Genomic DNA, 22,185 nt, shown 5'->3' on the forward strand with positions numbered 1-22,185 from the left:
CAGCACTCTTTCCTGCTTATGCAGGGGGTCGGACTCGATGATCTATTGAGGTCCCTTCCGACCCTAGCATCTATGAATCTATGAATCTTTTCAGGTTTTGGGGCTTCATCAGGACTGGGTTAACCAATAAACAGATTATGCCATGGCATTGGGCCTCTGGCCCACTGGCAGGGAGGAGGGGAATTTAACTTCAGTGTTTGTTTGATTGCCCTACTGTGCATGAGCGTCAGCACATTTCCAGATCAGAACCCACGTTCATGAAGGCACATGTTGAAGGCAGACTGTGGTCTTTGATTTGGGTGCCCTGGCCAGCATTTACAACCAGGTGGTTGTGAAGAGTGCTTTCTCAGACTCCTTGATCTAAGGGCAAGCATAAGTGTTATGAAACAGTGAGTATGTAGAAGACCCCTGAAATATAGCTTGGCATAGGGCCCCATATTCAGCATCCAGTCTGGATTTCCGTTATCCAGCATCCAGTCACCTTCTGCAGTTCTGTCTCTCCAAACTCTCTTTCATTCCATTTCATTCCTTCCCTTTGTCCTGGGATTGCAACAGTGCAGGAGAGGGGCTGAGTGATGACATGAGGGCATTCGCAAAAAAATGAGTTCTTTAACTGGTGAAGTTGGAGGAGATGCAACCCCTGTTTAGACATTCTCACACCCCAAAAGGCTATTAGCATATTATGTTGAACAATGGTTATACAATAAACAGGTTGCACAAACTAGCCGGTGAGTTGATCATTCCTGTCACTGAAAGGCCTTGACTTATCATTGTCTTTACACCAACTTTAACACTGCACTTGTGACCTTCATATTGCATTAACATTTTTATACTATGTTAGCAAATTGCTCAAAGACTGCTGCTGGTCTGATTGCATTCTGAAGGTCATTAATATGATATGAAAATCTTACTGTATTCTCTGCTTTCATATTTTATTAGTGATATGGAAAGCAATAAGGAGACTGATTTTTGCTAGGAGGATCCCCTGGGAGACAGGCTCTACAGCAGCAGTGTCCCACATTGGATTCTAATCCAGTCTCAATGGGAAGTTCAATTTCTTAGTCATTAATTATTTAGCTGTAGTTAACTGTTGAAAATTCTTAGGTTAATTTTTTTTTAATGTTGGGAGGGGCAGGGGCTTCATGTCAAGTTTGGTGACCTCTAAAGTCGCTGATATTAACTAATGCAGTATGAAATACAGTTGCCTAATACAAATAAAACCAACTCTTCCATGAGGACTTGCACACAGGGATAATAATGGCAAATTTAATTTTGCTCTTATGACACTGAAGGCTTATTGTATTACCATCTTTGATGTAATTCAGTACTGCAAAATAAAGGCCCCTCTAGAGGAGCTCTACTTGCACTGGCATTTCTGTGAACTTCTCTGATCATAGCTCCTAGGCTTTTCTAGAGGAACAGCCTCCAACAGTGGCACCACTTCTTTCATTAAATGAAATTTTAGTGCATTCAGCTGGTACAGGGCTGTCTGGGGGCCACAGGCACCCCAGCCATGTGCTGCAGGGGCTGTACAATGCATAGTATGGTCTGCATTTCCACTGCACTGCACCACACAGGTCCCTGATGCACTGTGCACGCTCTCCTAGCAACAGGCCCCATGAGCTTCCTGAGCCCTATGCCTTGCCTCTCTGAGTAGCATAAGCCTCTTGAGCTACCTACTCTCTCTCATCCCCCACTGGGCTAGCCTCCCCAGCCATACCCACCACCCTTTGCCAGGTGAATGCACTGCCCAGCCCCTGCCACCCAGCAGGTAACTCACTGCACCACACCAGCACCTCTGCACTAAACAGGGTCCCCTTGAGCTCCTTCAGCTCCATAGACCACACCATCCTGCCTGCCCCAGGGCCAGGGTCAAACAGCAGGACCTGCAGGAAGTGGGGGGATCCTTGGGTCTAAGGGAGCAGCACCCAGACAAGGACCTTAGGGGCTTCATATTAGCCTCTTGGGGCCACAAGTGGCCCAGGAGCCATCCATCGGACAACGTTGAGCTAGCAAATCAAATAAAAACATATGATCAAAATTTAATGTAAGACAGCTTTTATAAGTGTGTGTTTGTAAGATGTTACTTTCCCAAGAATATAATATGATGTTCCTGAAGTGAGAGGTAAAATACATTTCCAGTTATGTAAAACATACCACAACACCAAATCATATTCTTAATTAGAACCTGCCTATTAATTAAATGAAAAGAAGTCTTAGCATTGAGAAAGTTACAGGCAGGAAAAACCTGAAGAGAGAAAAGAAAGCTCATCACTAGGAGAAGACAAAATACCAAGTCCAATAAAATAGCAGTTATACCAATATTAAACTGATATTGTATCTGATTTTATTCAAAAGAATATCAACTGGTAATCTCCATCAGCAATATTGTGTTCCTTATTTTAATAATCTTTTAGTCCCTAAACTTGCTCTTAAATATTGCATGCTTTGGTAACATTTGACAGATCCCTGCTATCTCTTATTTTAAAATGATAAAAGATTCTAGGTCTAGGTTTACACCAAGGATAGTGCTCATCAGTTTCCCCCATAATGCTCTGAGATGCTGGAATTGAAAAATCAATTGCATTAAGTTTGCATTCATGACCACAGAATTGCCAAATGTATTAAAACAATGGATGGTATTACTAAGCATTGCTTTTCTTACTGTAGAAAAATAGAAAGTAAGATAGAACACTTTGCATTTTCAAATCAGTTTACAAACATTAGAATTAAGTAATTAAAAGTGACTGATGTTATTGAAAATTACTATTTTTTCATCTCTCTAGCATCTGTCACCTGGAGACCTTGAAGCACTAAACAAATAATTAAGCCAGCGAGGAAAGCAATAGATAACACAGATTTATTTTTTTTATAGAGATGGCCTTAGGCCTTATAACTTTACTGATGGTAAAAATGTGGAGGCAGGTCCTCATATGTCATAGCTATATTGACTTCAAGGGAATTATGACAATTTATGGCAGCTGAGTATATGCCCATATGACCACGTTCCCTTGGTGTTCGTGCATCTTCCTCAGAAACATAGGTAGTTGGCACGTGTTATGGACAGGATGCTGGACTTGATTGTCCATCATTTAATCCAGTGACTGGAACAGCCCCCAAGGTCTGGAACAGTCTGCCATCGGAGGTGATTCAAGCACCTACATTGAACACCTTCAAGAGTAAATTGGATGCTTACCTTGCTGGGATCCTATAAACCCAGCTGACTTCCTGCCCTTTGGGCAGGGGGCTGGACTCGATGATCTCCCGAGGTCCCTTCCAGCCCTGATGTCTATGAAATCTATGACTTCTACTTGCCTAAGATTAACCCCATGGAATATAATATCTAAGGGCAGAATCAGGTTTGTGGACTTGCCACATGTGCAATAAAAATGACTAACCAGCTATAAAAAGAATCAACCAGCTAGAAAGTTAGTGCTTGAAAATGTGTAACAAGTCTATACCTGGTTTCTATCCAGCTTTATTGGAAAGTGTAGCAGGGACCTATGCTGGTTTCAAAACTTGTTCAGGTTCCTTTGGTTTGAAGACAGTTTAGGTAACTAACATGCTTAAAAAAACATTCAAGTGAGTTTACCTGAATTGGCTTGAAACTTTAAAAGTGGTTTGAATAACATAATAGTAACTTCAACAAAGGTGAAATATTAGGCTTCAAACCCAAGTGAGGAGCCAAACTTGTATATCATTGCATTCTGTTTTCTGAATTTCAGCATACAACATTGGTTACATTTCCAAGTTAGATTGGCATGCATGTAATATTTCACAAACATTAAATCTCCATAAGTATACTGGCAATAGAAATTAAAAGTGAGTTTATTTGATATTAAGCCATCAAAGGAGAGTTACCAGTCTGTAGTGCTCTGCTCAACCTGGTGGAAGTCTGCAAGAATTCTCTGTGGTGTTCTGCAGATTTCTGTGGCCCAGCAGTTCAGTAAGCAATAAACAAAAACTGGATTACAGCTCAGTAGAAAATCGATATTCGAGTCTATGGCTGCAGTGCGCAGCAAGTGGCACATTGTGCAGAGGTAGCAAATTCCATGCAGGACTCGGCTAACTATTTTTCTTACATAAATAAAAAAATCAACAATGTCTCGGGGTAATGGCAGTTATGTTTCAGTGAGAATTTTGTCAGAAAACAGGAAGTCAAAAGCTCAAAACTTAACCAAATCATCTTCCTAACCTTTAAATGAAGTGAAGGTCCCAATTCAGCATTACCCTGTGCTATGAAAAATTGTTTAAGCCCATGCAAATTTGATCCAAATTTCTTCCTTTTTTCTCTGGTCATATTTTATGCAACTTTGCACTGATGCAAGAACCATGCAAAGTGAAGGGTAATGGCAAAGCATACTCTAACTGTTCAACTTGCAGCGCTACTTTTAATGCTGTAGATGGCAATCTTATACTAATTCTGCCACTTGAAAGTATGTTGTTCCATTGAATATCAAAACTCCATACAAAATCACATCAAGAATTTCATCTGAAGTACACTTACATGCTAATGGTGGTGACACGTGTTGTTTCTGTTGTTTTAAGTTACTTATTATTTGCTTAGCTGTCTATGCGTTCAAAAATGCTTGGAAAAAATATTTTCTTCCTTATACTGGTATAAAAACTGGGGACAATGTCATTGTCCAAAATGTACTGAAATTGTTCCTTCACCACATCTGTAATGGAGCAGAGTGCTGGCAGAGAGTAGGAAGAGCTGTAACTCCACCTTATTCGTGGGTGTGGCAGCAGCACTGGGGAAACAAGGGAGGTATGCTAAACTTTCATGAAAAGCTGTTCCAGTTTGTGTGCTCTCTGGTATATCTCAAATGCTCCCCCTTGGGGAGGTTTGGTCCCCACTGCAAGACTGTCCCTAAGTGGCACAGTCTTGTGCATAAATGGCATCAAAGCAAAAAGCGATTGTGTGTATGTTTAGGTTACCGTTCATATGGTGAACATGACTGCAAGCAAGTGCTGTTTGTAGGACTCTTGGCTAGCACACATTCTGTCTTCCTAGTTAAAATCTGGCATAATATGTACTAAGCAGAGATACTTTGAGCCACAGTAGGACTGTTATTGAAAAGAACAAGGTGCATCCATCTATAGGGTAGAGATAAATACTGCACATAATCCTGGCTAATACTGTCTTTGATCAGGCTTTAAAAATACTGAACGTAGGACCCTGTGGACTAGGCTATATTTCATTTTAAATAGACCCTTCAGCAAGCTTTCTCCTTCTGGGAAAGTGTCCAATTCAGACAATCTCTTGGATTCTGGGGTGTGGGATCTTTCATTCTTGGAGCATCAAAGGAGTCTCAGGAGACGGTTTAAAAAGGGACAGGAGATTGGGAGGGAGATTTCAAAATATTGGCAAGTATACAAATAAAACACACTTCAGTCTTAAATTAATGTAAGATATTAATGTCTCAGAGATTATTCCCAATGTACAGTTTAAAAAATATATTGTCCAGTGTTCACAAAGCAAAATTCCTGGACTTTGAATGGCGATTCTCAAAAATCACCTATTCAAAAAGATTCCCATCACAAGTTAACCATTATGTGCATCACCTTTGTAAAATTTCTGTGTTTTATTTTGGAAATAGTATAATGCATATTTCTGAGTAAACCACATAAAGTATTTAAAATATATTGACAAATCTTTGCTTGTAAACTTTTAAAAACTCTCTCTCAAAGCTGACAAACACATTTTATCCAAGGGGACAGTGAGGATAAAGCACCACCTGAAGACTACTCACTGACCTGCACTGAAAGGACCTGGAGTTTGTAGTTTGGTTTGTAGTAGATCAAGGTTCATATAAGAGCTATCAGCAGGTTGCTCTTAATTAATGCTTTTGCTGGCAGTCACCACTGAAACTGAAATATCTTTTGACAACTGGAGGCAATTCCTTAAGAACCCTAATGAAGAAGGTTAATGATCTTTATTAATGCTGTTTCTGCTCTGTGGCTAAACTTTGTTCTTCAAGAGTTGGATGGACTTTCTACAGAGTCTAATTTTACTCTAAGTTTGTCACAAATGGGAATACTGAATCACAAAAAAATAACTCTGTACCCTTCTCCCCCCTACCCTCCCTGCAAGGGACATTGGAGTTGAAATTTCAAGCAATGCAAGAAATGAGACAGGCAAACAAAGCATGAGAAAAAACTGAATTCTAGCAAAGACAGTAATAATGAAATTAATAAAACAACATACAATTAAGAAGCAGCTAAGGAACAGCTGCCACTCTACAAATGCCATAAAATCTTCATAACAGTCAACTTGTCCTACTCATCTAGTCAACAGTCAAATGTATGCATGCAGCATTACAGTTCTGTCTTTCTGTGTGGTAGAGTAATGATGACTTGTAGTAATATTTTGAGGTGCTGGGTTTTGTACAGCCAACATCATAATGTAATTAGGCTAATTTCTGAGGCAGCTAGTATCTGGGAACAGAGGCAGACCCTTATTTGAATGCCCAACATTAGGTAGAATGGACTATAGCTGAGGGAAGACCAGTGTTAATTACAATGAGGATTAGCTCATGAGTTGGGGTGCAATGGAGAACAGCAACATCCCCCCACAAAATAAGAAAATGCTCTAGGCTAACCCCAAGGAAGCACTGCTTTGGAAACACCATGAGTTGCTGTCACCCTGGAGCAACATTATATGAAGGAATTTTGGTAGGCAAAATATACAGATTTGGCAGCTCCAAGATTGTTGAATGTTTTGCAAATTTATTTTGGTTTTGAGGAATTGCACAAAAACCCGACATGAAAATGTCAAAATATTTTGCTTCAATTTTATTAATGTAACATTTCAAAATTTTATTTTAAAACTTTTCATTCAGTATTACTGTTGATTTCTATTTTTCTAAAGCATAAAAATAACTGTTGAAACAACTGTTTGGAACTGAATTTATCTTATTTTTCAGTTTTCACGGTTGTTTTTTTTAATATTCATGGCAGGTTGACTAAGGCTTCCCCCCCTCCCCCCCAAGACCTTCCCGTCCCCCATCCCCCCAGTTGTTTGTTCTGGCATTGCCAATGGACTGAACATGGCATTTCCCAAATCCACTGCTGATCGCTGGAGTGGGACCAGGGAATGGTTGACAGTGTGTGCACTCCCTTTAAGAAGTTTATCAGGACTTTTCCCAAATGTAAAATATGGATGACTCCAAAATTCACAAGCAGAAATGTGTTAATGGAACCCCAGCTAGGCCACCAGTTCCATGTTTCATTCTGGTATACCCCTCAAGTCAGGTCAGGGCTTATGGAGTGAGGGACTTCAAACCCAATGTTTCTTTTGGCGAGGAAAGGGAGTACCACACAACAGGTTCCCATAGCTCAAAGCTTAAAAACATATAAAGAAAATGTTTGCACACGGGATTATCCTAGGGAAACAGATAAAAAGGAGGCCTAGAAAACATTAGGGGCATGTAAAAACTGTTTGGGGGAATAACCACTATTCTCTCCAGCTCTGTTACTTAGATCTGTTTTCCAGCTTATCATTTGAATACAGCCTAGTGTTCTAGTTGGTAATTCACTGTATTTTCATAACCTCAGGGATTTTGTCTCTTCTTTTCTTTTATTTCTGTAAGTTTTGGAGCTGCTTTATGTTGTACTACATCTGAAGAGCTATATTCATAACACTGGCTGAGTTGGTTTTCTTGTATCTAATCTAATTCATCTAAGTAATATACCCAAGCCCACTACCATCCTAATGTCTGATCTATATCCACATATAATAAAAGTCCTTGCTTAGCAGGAGGGTTAGCAGGGAAGGGACAGGAGGCAGAGAATATGTCCTAAGACCCACATGGCTCCTTTTTATGTCTAGATACAGATGTTGAGTTTCTTCTGGGAGAACAGTGATTCTTCCAGTAGAAACCAAAAATGTACAGACATTCAGACTTTTTCTCCTGGAACAAAAATTGTTGCTCCAGGAGAAAAATAAACTGGCAACGACCTGAGTTAGATAACTCCTGGGAATTTTTTTCCTGGGAGTCTGATCATCTATATACTTTTCCTTGGTTTAACTCTTCCTGAAGACTAGTAGGAGTGGAGCTGGGGAAAATCTCCCTGCCTTCTCAAGACCAGGGGCACACTGATCTTGAGAAGGCAAAGGGGGCATTTGCTCCTCTCATACCATAGACCAAGAGGTGAGGAGAGCAGTCGCCACCATTCCCTGCCTCTTCTCCAAACTGGGGTTGAGGTAGGGTGCCTTTCTGGCTCCTGTTTACTTCCTTTTGCCATCCCCACCACCCAGCTGAGTGGTGGGACAATGATTAAAAGCCAGAGATCCCACTTTCAGCTGCTGCCTTTTTTAAAATTGTGATGCTGCCACTTACCTGGCAGGCAGGGTGGCAAGACAGAGTGAGGACCTGGGAGCTGGGCTGTGGAAAGCCTCTGCATGCCCAGCTCCTGCCTCCTCTGGCTTTTACATTGCTGCACCCCTGTTACTCAGCTGAGTTTCCCTTTGCCCCACAACAACTGAAGGGTCTGGGATCTGGGCATGCTGAGGCTTTCCCCAGCCAGGTTCCTGATCCCTAGCCCCTCCAGCTTCCCCTTGCTGCCTGCACTGCCCAACTGACCCAGAGCAGAGAGGGGTAAGGCAGGCTGCTGAGCCACAGTGCCAAAGCTGCAGTGAAATGCCCCTGTCTTGCCCCACTCTGCTTTGGGCCAGCCTGGAGAGCGCAGGGCAAGACAGGCTGCTGTGCCTCTGCTGCAAGGCTCCCAGCTCCAGGGCTATGTTTATACAGGGGAAATTTCTTTCAGTAGAAATGAACATCTATACACAGCCTATATATAATGTGCTTTACATTTATTGATATAGCTCCTTATATGTATTATGGTCTCTACATTCATTGTGATTAAAAGGTGGAAATGACTTGGGAAGAATCTTTTGAACAAAGTCCAGAAGCGCCTAGGACTTTGTTATATTGTCATTAATTATTTCTCTACACTGTACTGTCAGAAGAATTTTACTGAAGATAAATTTCCTATGATCTCCTTTAGAGGTGGTCTTTGAGGACAATTACTGTGTTGCTGTAGCCAGAAACTGGCATAAGGAGAACCAAATGGCTAAGGAAAATATTGACTTCATAGTATTTGTTTCAAATATCTTAGAACTGGTTAAAGCTTTTCAACAAATGTGTTCAAAGCCTGTCAGCAACATAAAACCTTAGAAAAGGATACAGCATGCATGAGGAAAATGGACATAAATCTTTTCAAGAAGAGGAACTACAACTTTTTAACATGGGGGATAAATAACAGATATATCACTAACCTTCTTGGAAATGGCAGAGCTGTTTTCACTGAATTTTTCCAAAGCAGTTCACTCTGAAGCATCATGGAAACTTTCCAAACAGTTAATATAGTATGCATCTGAAAAATAGGTCTTATAATGGGAAGTACTAGGCAACCTAAATAGTAATGCTAGCAGTCTCATGGATTTTTTTCCTAAGGTCTTTACCTAAACCTTGATGAGGAGGAGGCCAGATACCTCAGAAAAGCAACGCTTTAAAAAGGTTAGCTAACTTCAGTGGAGTTGTTCCTTGCTTACAGCAATTTAAGTGTGAAAAGAATTAGGCTGCTGTATGGTGACATTAGATCAGTGAGTTTCACCCAGGGTGCTGCAGTAGCCCGGGGTGCCTAGAGATCCTTTCAAGAGTGCTGTGGGGTGGCATACAACATTAGCACCATTAGATGTGCAAACACAAGTGACAAGATAAAACCAGTGATTTCAAATAGGAATTCATAGTGTTAAAAGCCTTGTGGTCTTTCCAAGTTCTCTGCAACAGAAAAATTGCTGTATCATTTTTCTGGAGTCAAGAAAATGAGTGAAAATTAAGAGCTGGCATTTTCTGAGGGGTGCCTTGAGTCTGAAAAGGTTGAGAACCACTGCATTAATGTTTAGTTCGAGAGCTGGAGAATCTTTGAGAACTACTGGGCTGTCTTCGGGAGCTATTTTTTCCCCAAATGAGTTCTGACGCTTCCTTGTCATGAGGGACACGTAAAATATAGGGCATGGTGGAATCCTGCGTATTGACAAGATATGTGACTCCTTACTTTATTTTAAAAAGAGAAGAGTTTTATATGTTTGGTCAAACAAAGATTGTGTAGTTATTGCAGCTGTCTGTCTCCTGTTCTTGAACACTAGATATAACCTTGTCCCATAGGAGGAGTTTTGCCTTTGACTTTGATAAGATCTGAACTGAGCCTCCACTCACCTTTCTGTAACCTCCCTGCTGGTTTATACAATCTCTACTAACATCTCTGCCACTTAATCTTAATTGTACGCACCTTCCATGGAATTTAGTTTATAAATAGACACTCCCTTCTTTGCCTTCTTACTATTATCTGTATATTCTTCTCTGAACACATTCCCACCAAGGATCCCTTTTTAAAAATAATTAACACCCACACATGATTTTTACATCTGCTTAATCTCTCCCCACCCTACTACTCCCGAGTTACTACGACCACAATAAAATCAGTCACCAAAGGCACATAAATTTCTATTCCATTGTATCCCTCATGCTTTTTTTAGTGCACAGTTGGGTATATCTACACATTCATTAATGTGCTTTAGGTAATGTGCATTAAATCTAGTACCTCTATAGTGAGGTACTAGAAAGAGGCATGTTAGCCTATTTTAATGCACATTAGCTAAAGTGTGTGTGGGGGGGCGGGGTTTGTGATGCTTTAATGCACATTAAAATAGGCTAATGCACATTAAAGTACACACATGGATGCACCCAGCGACACTTTCTTTTTTAGCTTGTACCACTTATGCCTTCCCCCCAGAGTGATCTCTCTAACATAGACTATGCTTGAGCATGTCAGCTCTTAAATCTGTACTGTGATTTAGGTAATGCCCAGATGCTGGCATGCTAGAAATGCTTAGATTAGACAGGCCTACTCAATGTTTTATCCATCAAAGAGTATTAAAGATGTAGCAGAGATAATGTAACGATCTTCCATGTTCACTGCTGTTTTCTGCTTTTCTTTGGGCATGTGCCTCTGATCCTTCATTACAGGAAACAAGAATTTTGTGGAGTTTCCAGATTTTCAATGTACAGGCATGGATTAACAAAAAGCAAGTAAAAAATAACAAGCACCTATCTCCATGAAACATTCTTTTTTTTTTAAAGAGAAAGGGAAATGTACTTACTTTACATTTTCATTCTGCAGCATAGAAGAAAACTCTCCACTTAAATCTTCACTGTCTATTCCTTACTTCATGAAATAGGGATGGAATAGTGAAAAACAACTGTTGCCTACCAGGATGAATAGCTCTTCCAAACCATTTTTGACAGGCCCATGTGACGCTTATTTACAGGAATGGGACACACCTCCAAAGTGTCTATGTCAAGTCCTGTAATTGCTGGAGAGAGGATTTTTCTGTTGTGCTGCCACCCTGACACTGTTTCATGGAAGGATTTCTTTCTTTTCTAAATGTGGTAATCAAGTTGAGGTCACATCAGCATTTGCGTGAGTAATGTTGCTAGCTGAGCACTTGCCTGAGTAATGTTGCTAGCTGACTTTTCATCACTTTCCACCTGCATCCCATAACCTGTGAGATGTAAACCGTATGAATATAGCAAAACTGTACTCTGGCACTATGGCCTTATATGTTCCTTAATGTGGTATCATTACATTTTTGTACATTAACATGCTTTGAAATGAACACATTTTTTAAATGTTTCCTTCATATTCTAATGTATTTTATACTTTCCAATTGTAGGAAATATATTATTTGTCCGAAGTTTTGTCATGTCGATAATAATGATTAGAGTAATGCAGTAGTGAGGCCCTCAGAGCCATCAGAAAAAGAGAATACATGTCTATGAGCCAGCTGGATGCCCAGCCTTCCCATGTTCCAGTTCACTGCTATTTACTATGGAGGTATCCCATGTACCACAGAAAACTTAGAATTCCAAACTTATTAGGAATCAAAATTAAACCTAAAAATTACTACAAAACTCCATACTTCCAAGTAAATATTATTGCATTGTCTATTACACTTAAAAGCTAGTGATCAAAAAAGCTCTTACAAATTATACAGCCGTAATTCATTTTCACTACTTAATTGATTATGCCTTGCAGTGCTAGCCTAGTGGCACTTAAATGAAAGTAATTTCACTGGGAACTTTAAAGACAAGCTGCTCAGGGGGCCTTTTGAAGAAGAGAAGGGAGATGCCTAAACTGACAGGAAAATACACCTTTCAAGACCTATGTGCTCTGCTCCTGCATTGTCTGACCAGGTGATTGTTCAATGTTTATATAACAACCTTGATCTTTTATAGCAATGTACATAAGCTGAAGATCTGACCTCGTGTGTTTTATAACAGTGTAATATTAATGAAGTGATGGCTGGGGGCTGGAAGATGAGGTCAGGTTTACCCCAGTTAGATAGTACCTTATGTACTCTTCTATTACTTTTATATAATTGTTTGTAAAGGAATCTTTCAGCCATCAGCATCAGCAAAAGGAGATCATATTATTACACATTATTAAATGTTTCTGACTTACTATTTAGCTTAAGGGAAACCTTTGAAAGCTGCTTAATCACTTACTGCTATATTTCAGCGGTAGTATTGCCATAAGTTGCAAAGGAGATTTCATTCTTATAAGATGTTTCTTTGGAGCTGATAATGATTTAACTCTTAGCTCTTATTATAACAAATCAAATTAGTTAATGGTTGCAATATGTAAAATGAAGGATCTTTTGGGTGATTCTAATTAAGAGCCAGATTGATTCTATTACAACTCCTTGCCAGAGGCCTTGATTATTTTTTTTTATCTTTTTATATATATTCTACAACATATGATGAGGGGCATCAGATGAATAAGCAGCCTTTTATTTGTAACAGATTGTGTGGGTGGATGCAACTTATAGTAAACTGCCTGACTAGTTTGATGCTAACCTAGCTCCTGAGTTCCTGACCCCAGCCCTCCTCCTCCTCCCATTCTGCAAGTCTGTCAATTACCTATTAGCTAATTTACACTGCTGTCTGCTCTAAAATACCAGCTTGTCATAGTATTAGGCTGTCACTGATTTGCATATAGGAAGATTCGGTGCTGCATCTACCCACAGGCCCACAATAATCAAGTATAGAGAACTTAAGCCTGTACAGTGGAAACATACAAATGGACTCAACATGTAAACATGTGGCCTTGGTCTGAAAATTTGGGTGGGGGGAATCACAGAAGTATCCTTCAAAGTTCCAGGTTAATCTGTTGCTAGAAGGATCTATCCATGGAACTTGCATCTGTTAGAATCATAGAAAATTAGGATTGGAAGAGACCTCAGGAGGTCATCTAGTTCCACCCCCTGCTCAAAGCAGAACCATCCCAACTATGGATGCTTACACAAGTCACTTTTTTGCATGATTGGGCCCCTGAAAGCACTCTACAGCTGTCATGTAACATTGTCAAATGTGGTATTAGATGAAGGCAGTCTAAAGCAGACAGCTTTAGGGAATTTATGTTCCCTCAAGGGTCAATTTTTCATTTGGGGCAGAGTTGGCTGCTTTTGTCAAGAGGCCCAAGTCGGGGGTGTGGGAAGGGAGTCCCCCTTGCCTCATGGGCCAGGTCCAGCTCCCCCCAGTAATCTAGCTGGCATAACTGGGGGTGCGGGCTCTGTTTCACCCTGCCCCTGTCCCAGCTCTAGCCAGGCTAAGCCCAGCTGGCGGCTATTGCTGCTCCCTCCCCCACTGACAGCCCCAGAGCTGGGGCTGAGAGGGGGAATGGGCAGTTCAGCAGCCTCCTCGGAGGCTGCTGGAGCACCCTTGCCTGCTGGCCAGGGCTGGTGCAGGCAGGCTTCAGCCACTAACCCAACAGGTGAATATCTGTTGGGTTGGGGGCAGGGCTCTAAGTCTAGGTGTTAGAGACGTAAGTTAGAGTGGGGCCCCTAAATGTCTATAGGCACTCTATATTATCCCAGCCAAGGCTTAGTCTACCCAGGTGTTAAAAACCTCCAAGGATGGAGATTCCACCAGCTCTCTGGGTAACCTGTTCCAGTGCTTTACTGCTCTCCTAGTGAGCATCGATTTGATGCTGGAGGAGACCTCCAGGACTGTTGAGGAAGAAATGCCAGACGTAGCGCTAGAGAAGAGAGGGGACATGGACACCCAAGGGGGTGAAAGCTGGAGACTCGTGACTTCTGGCAGCAAGCAGAGATCTTCACTTCCACCTGCAATGGTTCATCTGGAGAACAGATATGCAGCCCTAGCAACAGAGGGAAGAGCACGTTCAGTTGGTGGAGAAAGAAAGACCAGGCCTCACCAACATGGCCAGGATCAAGATGACCACCACCAAGAAGAAGTTATGGGTGGTGGTGTTTGGAGACTCCTTTCTGCAGGGGATGGAGGGGAGGGAGCCATCTGCCAACCTGATCTGTTGTCTCAGGAGTTCTGCTCTTGCATGGAGCCTGGATCTGAGATATCACAGAGGGACTACAAAGGCTCATCCGGCCCTCTGACTACCACCCCATGCTGTTCTTCCATGTGGGCACCAATGATACTACCGGGGGGAGACCTTGAACATATCAAGAGTGACTACAGGGCTCTGAGTGCAAGGGTGAGAGGGGTCTGGAGCTCAGGTTGTGCTCTTGTCAATCTTTCCGATCAAGAGATTGGGCAGGAGCAGACGCATCCTGCAAATCAACACCTGGCTGTACAGGTGGTGTTGTCAGCGGGGATTTGGCTTCTTCAACTGTGGGATGTTCTTCAAAGAAGAAAGATTGCTGGGAAGAGATGGGATCCATCTGACAAAGATAGGAAAGAGCATCTTCACAGACAGGCTGGCTAACCTAGTAAAGAGGGCTTTAAACTAAGTTAGCCAGGAGATGGAGACCAAAGCCCTGAAGTAAGTGGGGAAATGGGAGACCTGGAGGAATAGCAAGCAGGAGGGAGCAACAGAGGAGGTGCTCTCGTATTTCCTGAGAAATCATGGCAGTCAACTAGTTACCTCAGGTGCCTGTTCACAGATGCACCTGGGAAACAAGGAAGGCAAATTGGAAGGAGACCTGGCTGTACTTCATAGAATCATAGAAGTCGCGTTGGAAGGGACCTTTTAGATCTTCAAGTCTGACCCCCTGCCTGGGTAGGAAAAAAGTGGGCTCAAATTACTCCAGCCAGGTAGGCATCAAGCCTCTTCTTAAAGACCTAGGGTAGGAGCCAGCACCACTTCCCTTGGAAGTTGGTTCCAGATCCTAGCCGCTCTAACTGTAAAGTAGTTCTTATGGATGTCTAATCTAAACCTACTCTCCAACAACTTGTGGCCGTTATTCCTTGTTATGCCAGGGGGCGCTAGGGGAAACAAGGTCTCTCCCAAACCCTTCTGGTCCCTCCTAGTGAGTTTATAGACGGTCACCAGATCCCCCCCTCAGCCTTCTCTGCCCTGTTGTCCCTGGATCATGCAAGTGGCCCTCCTCTGGACACTCTCAATGTTGTCCACATCCCTCCTGAAATGCGACGCACAGAACTGGACACAGTACTCCAGTTGTGGCCTGACCAGTGTTGTACAGAGGGGGAGGAACACCTCCTTGTCCCTGCTTGAGATGCATCTGTGGATGCACGACAAGGTCCAGTTAGCCCTACTAACCGTGACCTCGCATTGTCGGCCCATGTTCATCTTGGAGCCCTTTCTGCCTCCATGCGCTCAAGAAGGGAGTTTCCCATCTTATAAGTGTGCTGCTGGTTACTACTGCCCAAGTGCAGCACCCTGCACTTGTCAGTATTGAAATGCTCAAAGTGTCAAAGGCCTTGCTGAAGTCCAGAAAGACTACGTCCACGGCAACACCTGCATCCAATGCTTTTGTGACCTGATCATAAAAGGCAATCAGGTTGGTCTGACATGACCTGCCCCTAATGAAACCGTGCTGGTTGCCCTTGAGCATCATCCCTGAAGCCGGCCCATCGCAGATGTGCTCCTTGATGATCTTCTCAAAGAGTTTCCCTAGGACTGAGGTAAGACTGGGCCTATAGTAGCCCGGGTCCTCCCTTTTTTAAAGAAGCCTTACTGAAAGTGCAGGAACAAACCATCTTGATGTGAAGAAAGACCAGCAAGTATGGCAGAAGACCAGCTTGGCTCAGCAGGGAACTCATCAGTAAACTAATTCACAAAAAGGAAACTTATAAGAAGTGGAAACTTGGACAGATAACTAGAGAAGAATGTAAGAGCATTGCTCAGGCATGCAGGGATGAAGTCAGGAAGGCCAAAGTGCAACTGGAGTTGCATCTAGCAAGGGATGAGAAGGGTAACAAGAAGGGTTTCTAAAAGTATGTCAATAGCAAGAGGAGGATCAGGGAAATTGTGGGTCCCTTACTGAATGGGGGAAGGCAACCTTGTGACAGAGGATGCAGAAAGGCTAAAGTGCTCCATGCCTTTTTTGCCTCTGTCTTCACAGGCAAGGTCAACTCCCAGACTGCTACGCCAGACAGCACAGTTTGGGGAGGAGGTGAGCAGCCCTCAGTGACAAAAGAACAGGTTAGGGACTATTTAGAAAATCTGGATGTGTACAAGTCCATGGGGCCAGATGGGATGCACCTGATGGTGCTGAGGGAGTTGGCTGATGTGACTGCAGAGCCATTGGCCATCCTCTTTGAAAACTCATGGTGATCAAGGGAGGTCCCAGATGATTGGAAAAGGGTAAACATATTTAAGGAAGGGAAAAAAAGAGGATCCAGGGAACTACAGACCAGTCCTTCTTACCTCAGTCCCTGGAAAAATCATGGAGCAAAGGTACCAGAGATTATAATGAACAATAAGATGAATATGAGCCAACAGTGTGCCTTAATTGCCAAGAAGGGTAACAGCATACTGGGCTGCAGTGGTAGGTGTGTTTCCAGTACGGCAAGGCTAGTGATTATCCCCTTCTCAGCACTGATGAGGCCACTTCTTACTTTAAGTGTGTTGGGATGTCATTTTGACATACAGGTATCTGGGAGGCTGCAAGCAGCTGCACTGGGGTCCGTGAAGCCCCAGCCCAGCTCATTGCTGGTGGTAGGTGCACATGTACCTCAGGGTGGAGGGTGGGGGAGTCATGAGGGGCCTGATTCTGCTTGTGGCAGCATAGCTCTACCCTCCTCCCTGAGGTATGCATGCACTTGGCACCAGCAATGAGCCAGGCCAGGGCTCCACAGACTTTGGTACAACTGCTTGCAGCCTCTTTGCTGCCACTAGAGCTGGCCTGGGCTTTCGGCAGGCCCCTGTCACCTGCCATAGAGCAGGCCGGTTCATGGAGTCTTGGCCCAGCTTGTTCCTGGCAGTGGGCGCACACCTGCCTTGAGGCTGCGCTGCTACAAGAAGGATTGGGCCCCTTGTGACTCCCCTGCTTCCCGCCCAGAACTGCACGTGCACCCGCCACCAACAATGAACCAGGCTGTGGCTCTGTGGACCCCAGTGCAGTCACTTGCAGCCTTCTGGCTGCCTGCAGCAGCCAGCCTGGGTTCTGGGCAGGCCTCTGCCACCGACCACAGAGGTTTTACTCTGGCAAAGCCTTGAGTCTGAAACAATCTGTCTGAAAAGGGCTGGCATACCAAACAAAATGTCTTCACATGCCACACTCTGGCATACCTGGGGTTGCTGACCCCTGACCTATAGTCCCTGGTAATGCATGCAAGTTGATAAAAAATGGAGAGCCCAGGGTGATATCAGAAAGCAGGGGAAGACAGAACTGTGCTATGGGAAAGGAATATAGAGCAAATCTAGAACGTAGAGAACATTGTTGCACGAGGTAAATACAGTTGCATCTTATTCGGTATTTTAAAGCTTTAAAGAAGGAGAGGGAAACTTCCCAGTGTTTGCAAACAGAGACGTGGGTCTGAAGGGAGCAGGAGAAGAACCAATTTCTATTTCAGCACAGGGTAGATGATCCACACTATCCCAGGGTATTACTTTGCAGTGTCTTTCCACACTGAGGAAGTTGGGGCAGAACTGAGCAGCAGTGACGCAGCTTCTGTCTTGACATAGGGACACTGAAGCATGTAGAGAGTGCTGTCGCATGTGTGGGCTCTGTCAAAGGGTGAGAAAAACACTGGAGTAATGTCATACAGCCAGGAGAAGCTGCTTTTTTTTGTTGCAGGAGCACCTTACTTTCACAGACCATGGCTATGGCTATTGTGAGATCTTGTAGTTGGGAGATCCTAAAGCAGAGCCTACATGAAGGAGAAGCCAAGGAAGGCTTATGTCCTGAGGGTTAGAAGACACAAGTACTCCCCAAAAGGGAAATAACATTTTGTGAGGAACTGAATCTGTAAGAGGGTCAGACATGGGCCATTTCCTGTTACGCAAAGGCTCAGGTTGTGCATTCCTGATCAGAGCTTGGACACTGAATGAGGCAGAGCTCTGTCAGGCTGCTTGGTTCTTCTGTGTGAGTATTGCATGAGATATGGTGCCAAAGAGAAACAAACTTAAGAAAATTTCCTGATTGAAAGAATAGCACCCTTCACAAGTGAAGACTTCAGAAACGTGGAAAACAGCTAGAGAACAGGGCTTTACCGATAGTCAAACTTCAAATGATTCCTGAAGTACTGCCCAGTTTGAGTTGACTCCAGTGATCATTTTGCTGAGCCTCTGAATCCCATCGTGCTGGCAGCTGCACTCAAACAGTCCTGTGTTATCATCTGAAATGCACGGCATGACTCCTCCTGGCAAACCCTCTAGTTGCGTTTTATAGGTATCTATTCCTGTTCCTTCAGCATCTCTGGCAATATCTGCAAGTTCAGCAAGGGCACTGAGCTCACATGCAAGTACCCGAAACCAGAGGCATTAGTGTACAAAATTTCACCCTGGGAAGCCATCTCTTATCCTTCCCTCCACCCTTCTCCCTATCTTTTTGATTGCAGGTGCAGAAACAGAGCCGAGCACCAGGCAGTTTTAGGGAATACAAGGTATTCTGGGAATTGTAGTTCACTAGAGGGGCAACGTCATTTGCTGCTCCTGTGGAGGAAACTTTCACTTTACTTTTTTGCTCAGTTCCAGACTTTAAAAAAACCCTGTTGAATTTGGTGGCAAAAAAATGGGTGTCAGTTCTTCCTCTCTAGTTAGTAGCAAATTCTACTGCTGCTCCAGAGAACTAAAATTCCCACAACTCTTGTGCTCTGTGACGCCCACTGGCTGGGCTGGCTGCCTCTCAGAGTCAGAAAGTGCCTTGACAGAGCAAGGTAAGACAGAAGGGACTGTGAGCTTCCAGGTGGTGATGGCAACAGTTGTGCACTTATCCATGGTGAAGGGCACCCTTCTGTTGATGCCCTGTCATGCAGGAATGGGAGCCACGTCAGTGGATATTTCCAGGAAGTGCCAGGCTACCTTTGTGAAGTTCTGCTGCCATGGATTGCCATCCCAGATTACCAGGACAATGTGCTCCCAGTAGTCTGAACTAAGGTTGCATTCCCCAGGGTGTTGTTACATGCGTCTGTAAGTGGTCTTGGATCACCCCAGATGGTATGGTGTCCAGTATGCCATTGCCTTTGCTGGCCATGTGGTTGCTGTGGGACACAAACAGGGAGCAGTGCTCAAGGACATCTGTGGCTAGAGCCTCAGTAACGTCCATGTGGTTGTTCATGGTGCTGCACACAAGCCAGCACAGGTGCTGAAGGAACTTGCAAAGGAAGTGGTAGCAGATCTTGAATCTGCTGACAGGCATCCAATGCGAATGTGTCCTGCTGGCAATACTGGACCAGGAGGCGTGGGAATTAATTCCAAGATGTGGGAGTGTAAGTGAGCCTTTTGTGCTGGAAACCAAGCAGTGAAACTGTGGCTCTGCTCTCCCAATGTGATTGTGGAGAAGTGAGGGAGGAAGGAGTTCCTGAGTAGCCAGCCAGTTGATGCTTTCCTCTGCACTTGGCTGTCCTTGGGAACCTCCAAAGATGGGCGCCCCGCAGGGCATGCTGGGACCTCAACACACTGACCTTTTGACTAGAGAAGTAGCAGTACAACCCCTCCCCGTGCTTTGTGGCACTCTGGATAACCGGGCACTTGACTGGCTGTATCCGCACATCGCTACATTTTTCTGGCACTGTGATTTAAAAAAAAAAAATCTTAGCCTATGGGGAGGCTGCATGCTATGAGCAGGACAATCTGTTTTTCCCAGTCAGGCAAAGGGGTTGCCTGGGCTTTTGCAAAATGGTGTTAACTAAAAAATATACTTTATGGTATTAGTCTATAACAGTGTTTTTCAATCTGTGGTCCTCAGACCCCTGGGGGTCTGCAAAAGGTGACTATGATTAATCAAAAGTATGTGAATACCCACACTTGGAATGCAAAAGGGTCCACACCTCCATGAAAAAAAATGTAGGGGTCTGCAAATGAAAAGTAAAAAATCACTGGTTTATATCATATCAGAATTATTCATCATAGAAGGTGAAGTTTTTTGTCTCTGGGTAGAGTTTTCAGCAGTGGCGTTACATCCTGTTTTGGAACTCTTCCTTTTCTTCCTGGTGTCCTAGTGTTTCCTAATTCTGCCAAGAGGCGGTGTCAGCTACTAGAAAAGTTGATCATGTTCTTTACAAGTTAATTTAAGTCATTTAGTGTTTTCATAGTGATAATAATTCTGTCAAAACAAAGTGTTCTTTGGTTCATGTAAAAAGACTTTGAGTATTATGTTTCCAATCTGAAATTGATGTGGGTAATTTAGGCTTGATCCAAAGCCTACTGAAGTTAATGGAGGTCTTTTGCTGACTTCAGTGTGTACTGAAACAGCCTGTACCATTACTATCCCAAGGTACTGGTGGACTTTCTTATTGGGACAGAAATATATTGTCTGTTCAGTGTCTCCAGTTCAATTTGCATCACCTCTTTAAATGACATCTGTGTTCCAGAGACAGACAAGTTAATTTTACATTTTTATTGTTTTGCAATAAAGTTATTATATAATTTACCTGGGTCATAATGTCTTTATAAAAATAAATGGAAGAGTAGTAGCCCTACAGATAAGAATAAGAATAGAATCACTTTGCAATCTTTAACCTATTAACTGCTTCTGCAGCACCTGAAAAATATACTTATCCTTCAGGACTGTTGAGCTTTAGAAACAAGCCATTATCTTTTTCATTAAAGCGGCAAAGCTCCTTTCTAATGAGATTTTATCCTTTTGAAAGAAAATAACTTTTATTAATCCTATGCATATGTGACAACTTGCGGTTTTGACATTTAGGGGGGAAATAACATAAAGGAGTTCATTATGATTAATCACATTTATTCCCTGGTATTTCAAATAATTTTGCTAAATCTTAGCCATGGTGTGTGGGTCAGTTTCACCCTTAATAAAAATGGTAATTACAGCTCTTGGAGGCTGTCATAAAAGCATCTTTTGTACAAGTCAGAACAGTGTAAACAGAATGTGCAGGCAGACTCTACCCTTTATATCAATTGGTAAACAATCTTTGTTAAGCTCCTCTTGATAGTCTTATTTTGTTGCCACATTTTAATTACTCATCCTGTCTGTTTATATTCCATTGCATTTTGCTGAAGATACAAGCTTTAAAAATCATTGGTATTTAGGAAAATCCAAAGCTGGGGTGATGCATGCTCAGGTGCTAATTTATTTACATCAATTAATTTCAGGCCCCTGATGTAAACCAATTAGTATTCAACACTTAATGGAGTCATTATCTGTCAGATTAGCTTTTAGAAATGCTTGTCACTGCTACAGGACCAGGCAGCAGAACTTTACTAATAAAACTAGCAGAATTAATGGAGTGAACAGCATAGATAATGACTTAATGTGGAACATACAGTATAGAAAAGAGACTGATCAACTGTCTCCAAGAAATAAAGATATCATTGAGGCAGCTACTTTATTTGGAAAAGGGCTTAGACAATGCTATTCAAAAACATCAAGGGTGCCTTGGCTAAGCCTCTGCAAAGTTCTGTGTCATAATAACTAATTTTCGACTTTTGCACTTGCAAATACACATAATCTTTTTTTCAAGAACAACATGACATACAAAAAATGCTCTGTGTATACTGCCTCAACTGTAACTTGACATGGTTATTTCTGAAAGAATTAAGGGTTACTGGAAATAGCAAAATCTAAATTGCTGAGATGCTTTGTGTGTGTTATCTCCAAACAGCCTTTTGTGTAGCCTCTGTAGGTGAGACCTAATTTGTGGCTATGTGCTTATCACCTAAATTCACTGGGTGGGACACTGGAAAATAAATTTTATTTGAGAAAGTTAT

Source organism: Crocodylus porosus, unplaced genomic scaffold (genome assembly GCF_001723895.1).
Source record: "Crocodylus porosus isolate Cpor-Errol unplaced genomic scaffold, CroPor_comp1, whole genome shotgun sequence".
In the NCBI taxonomy this organism is placed as follows: Eukaryota; Metazoa; Chordata; order Crocodylia; family Crocodylidae; genus Crocodylus; species Crocodylus porosus.